General features: G+C 40.0%; 1 pseudogene; it reads right to left on the reverse strand.

The window, feature by feature from the left end:
• Positions 1-4,316: 4,316 nt before the first annotated feature.
• On the reverse strand, positions 4,317-4,760 carry LOC145795575 (deoxyuridine 5'-triphosphate nucleotidohydrolase pseudogene; annotated as a pseudogene).
• Between the last annotated feature and the right edge of the window lie 205 nt (positions 4,761-4,965).

The raw sequence follows: 4,965 nt of genomic DNA on the forward strand, positions 1-4,965 counted from the left end.
TAGCTCCTCAATCATCACTTCCGCACACAACCTTGCTAGCAATCGGCCAATCCAACCCCATTTGCTTCATTTCGGCACCCTCACCGGGGCTGGAAGACTATGATGAAGACTATGCATCTTAATTTTCCATATTTCTGGTATCATTGGGAGAGAGAGAAGCCTCTGATGAATACTATGCATCTTTGGAGGGACTTGTTGACAGAGGAAAAATAAAATGTAGCTTTGGAGGCGATGTGCTGATCACTATATTCCATATTTCTGGTATCATTGGGAGAGAGAGAAGCCTCTGATGAAGACTATGCATCTTTGGAGGGACTTGTTAACAGAGGAAAAATAAAATGTAGCTTTGGAGGTGATGTGCTGATCACTATAGTCTTCATCAGAGGCTTCTTTCTCTCCCATTGATACCAGAAATATGGAAAATTACCCCCATAAGAGGATATTCCATGAATCAAACATCTTCTTAAAAGTTCACTAACTCACCCAACATTGAAACGCCAGATCCAATTTCCTCATTATACCCTTTTAAACTACTTGCCTTTTTTGGAATGAAAAACAAGCTAGTGATTTGCACATCAACTGGATGAACACAATGTTTAAGCTACTGCCGTCCTCAATTGCCAACATGAATGGAATCAACGTGATCCATTACCTCATGACAGAAGGCCGGAGTGTACAACTTGTAGAAGAAATTTGGTAGCTCAATCCAGAGCATTCTGTGGCAAATGTAACGCTCTAACATGTGCGTTATGTGCCAATCATTATTTTGGATTTGCAAAATTCGTCATGCAAAAGCCGCCAATCCCATATAACCAGAAGCCACTACTCTAAGAACAGCAGGAGTACATCAGGTGGTGCGAGGCAGAAATGAAACGGTTACGGGAAGAGGCAATCCAATACAAGACTGAGCTGGAAGAGTTAAGACTCCAAGTTCAACTGGAAAAAGATGAACAAGAGCTTCGAGGGAAAGGTAAATTCAAGGCTGAAGACCTACAAGCCCTAGAAGAAGAAGTAGAAGCCTCTGAACAACTTCTGATGATGGAGACAATCGCAAAAGGAGAAGTCAAGGAGAAAAAGAAGAACATGCTATACAATCTTACTGTTGAGCTCGAAGTTCCAGGGGTACAGAAAAAGATTGTCTTAAATGCTATCCTTGATACTGGAGCCACAACGTGTGTCGTGGATTCAGAATCTGTTCCATCAGAAGCATTAGAAGAAAATACTTACACTGGAATTTAATGGGATAAATTCACAGTCCAAGGCAAATAAGAAGCTGCGAGGAGGAAAAATGTATATTGGAGACAATTGGTTCAGAATCCCATATACGTACAGTTTTCCATTCCACCTTGGCGGAAGAATACAAATGATCATTGGCTGTAATTTTATTAGGTCAATGTATGGTGGTGTCCGAATCGAAGGCGACAATGTTACATTCTACAAGAATGTAATAACAATTCAGACTCGCCAATCTGTCAACCCCATGGAAGCTGAGGTAGATGAAGATTTCCTCATTGATCATTATTATGACTCAACAGCAGAATGGATATTTCACTCTATTGAGCACAATCCTTTTGCTCCTAAATTTGAAGATAAGCATCCAAAGCTGATGAAGTATTTGCAGAGCTGTGGAATAATAGGGGAAGATCCTATGAAACAATGGTCGAAAAACCAGATCACATGCAAATTGGACTTGAAGAATGCAGAATTTATCATTGATGATAAACCAATGAAGCATGTCACTCCAGCAATAAAGGAAAGTTTCAAGAAGCATATTGATCAACTTCTGGAGTTAAAGGTGATCAGGCCAAGTAAGAGCAGGCATCGAACTACTGCTTTTATTGTCAATTCAGGAACTTATATTGATCCAGTTACCAAAGAAGAAAAGCGAGGAAAGGAGAGGATGGTTTGTAATTACAAACGACTCAATGACAACACTCACAAGGATCAGTATAGCTTGCCAGGAATAAACACCATTATGGCTAAAATTGGCCATAGTAAAATCTACTCTAAGTTCGATTTAAAGAGTGGGTTTCACCAAGTTGCAATGCATCCTGACTCAATCGAATGGACGGCATTTTGGACTCCATTAGGACTCTATGAATGGTTGGTAATGCCATTTGGCTTAAAGAATGCCCCTGCTGTTTTCCAACGAAAGATGGACGTCTGCTTTAAAGGAACAGAAGAATTCATTGCTGTTTATATTGATGACATCTTGGTGTTCTCACCAGACGAGCAGACCCATGAGAAGCACATCCTGGTTATGATTGAGATCTGCAGGAAGAATGGACTGATCTTAAGTCCCAACAAAAATGAAGATTGCTGCAATTCAAATAGATTTCTTGGGATCCACAATTGGACATGGAGAAATCAAGTTGCAGGCCCATATAATAACCAAGGTGACCAATTTTTCTGAAGAAACCCTGAAGGAAACTAAGGGATTAAGGTCTTGGTTGGGCTTACTCAACTATGCACGCAGCTACATTAAAGATTTGGGCCGGATGTTAAGCCCACTTTACTCGAAGGTCAGCCCAAAAGGAGAAAAGCGGCTTAATTCTCAGGACTGGAGCTTAATTAGGGAGATCAAAAAACGAATCCAAACGCTACCAAATCTGTCAATACCACCCGAGGGGTGCGTCATTATCCTTGAAACAGATGGCTGCATGGAAGGATGGGGAGGCATATGCAAATGGAAGAAGGCACTGAAGGATCCTCATTCAACTGAAAGAATTTGTGCTTATGCAAGTGGAAAATTTAATCCCATTAAATCCACGATAGACGCTGAGATCTATGCCTGCATAAATTCTCTTGAAGCTTTCAAGATATATTATCTTGATAAGGGACATCTGACCTTAAGAACTGATTGCCAGGCCATAATCAGTTTCTTCAATAAAACCGCTGAACACAAGCCTTCAAGATCCAGATGGATTTCATTCACAGATTATATCACAGGCTTAGGCATTGAAGTAACATTAGAACATATTAATGGTTCTGATAATACTTTAGCTGATGCTTTATCCAGACTTGTGTTTACTCTTTGTTCATTTTCAGAATGGCCTACAGAGGAGGATCAGGACAATATGGAGGTTCTAGCAGGTCTCAACCAAATAGAAGAACTTATCCTGCTATGCAACGGGAAGAACGAATCAGGCTGTCACAATCTGAGCCTTCAAACCGTTGGATTGATCCAACAGTTCATCCCCATGCTGCAGAATATCAGTCCCTCCTCCAGAGACTTGAAGACCGGTTCACTTATGACCATGGGATCAGTGGAGACGAATATGCAGAAATTCCGGCCTTGTTATCCAATGAAGAAGAAGATGCCATGGGACAAGCCCGAACAGCTCTCCAACAGTTGGTCAAGATACAACAGCTCAAGCTTGAAGCCGTAGCACGAGCCGCTGTTAGTGATAACCACCACAGTGACAAACTGCCAGAGGTTTATCAGCAGACTTGTGAATTGAAGGAAATTGACAACGAACTGTTTGATGTTGTCATGCTGATGCGCCTTTATCATTATTAATGGAAGACATGGTGGGCCCCTCTTATTCGATAATCTTATTACACTTCAGTCAATACTCAGTCTTCCACTGAGAAAAGCTGTGTGATAAAATTATTCGATCTTATCTTTAGTTTGTTGTGTTGTTAGATATTCGTAGAAAGGTTCTACATTATCTAAAGGTTTGTCGTAATTGTGTGAAAGAATCTTACTTTTTCTAAAGTTTGATTCTGCTTTAGTTATGCTTTATTAAAGTCGATTATTGAGAAAGGAATGTCATGTGTAAACTTTCTCTATAAAAGGCTGTGTCTAGTATTAGTTCAAGTATGAAAAGAAGTTAGAACAACTACATTTGATACTTGAAGTCTAGAAAAGTTTGAAGTTTCTGTAATCAAGTTTTCCAGTGTTCTAATAAAAGTTTGAAGTTTCCGCTGTTTTCTGTAAGTAAGGTTTCTATCTAGTTCTTTACTTAATTTTTGAGATCCTGTCTTGTAAGGTTTCTATCTAGTTCTTTACTTAATTTTTGAGATCCTGTCTTTGGTATCAGAGCTAGTTTGTACTATGGCAGCTTAAACTTAATTTCAGGGTAGCAAAGGCCTCTGAGTGTTTGATGATCATTTCTAGACTAATATATTTTACTTTCAAAGTTTGTATCTAATGAATTACTAAGATAAAGATAATCTTATGCATATCAAGGCAAAAGTATTGATTTATTGCAAAGGCAAAGAGAGGGAACAAGTCTGCTGATAAACCTCTGGCAGTTTGTCACTGTGGTGGTTATCACTAACAGCGGCTCGTGCTACGGCTTCAAACAGCTCCGTCAGTTGCTCGAGAGGGCATTCTTGCTGCTTGGCAAAGTTTCACGAAATGAACTGTCTGTATTCCTTCGTATTCCAGCATTCCATACAAAGGCAAGCCACATTCCTCCCATGTCAGAATCGAAGTTTCTGTAATCAAGTTTTCCAGTGTCAAAAATAATCTGGGCAATTCTTTGTGAAGGCTGAACTTGGAAAGGCTCTGTATCAAGGTTAAAGAGTAAAACCTTAACTTCACCTCGATAATCAGGGTCAATTACACCTGCTCCTATATGAATTCCATGTTTTAGTGCCAAGCCCGATCTAGGTGCAATTCTTCCATACATTCCAAAAGGAATTTGTAGAGCTATTCCAGTGGGAATAAGACAACGCCCTTGCGATTGGATTATCATTGTATTGGTTGAACTAAGATCATAACCAACAGCTCCGTCAGTTGCTCGAGAGGGCATTCTTGCTGCTTGGCAAAGTTTCATGAAATGAACTGTCTGTATTCCTTCGTATTCCAGCATTCCTTTTTCGCGACAGTGTTTGTATGGGCATGGAAAATTCTGTCGGATTTGACTCTGCTTTCTTCTTTTTTGCGCCTTATAATATACGTCATCCTCAGAAGCAGAATTATCTGAGATGATCTGCTGTAAAGGGTGCTGGTGCTGC

Source organism: Camellia sinensis, chromosome 7 (genome assembly GCF_055761805.1).
Source record: "Camellia sinensis isolate YWXY chromosome 7, ASM5576180v1, whole genome shotgun sequence".
Classification (NCBI taxonomy): domain Eukaryota; kingdom Viridiplantae; phylum Streptophyta; class Magnoliopsida; order Ericales; family Theaceae; genus Camellia; species Camellia sinensis.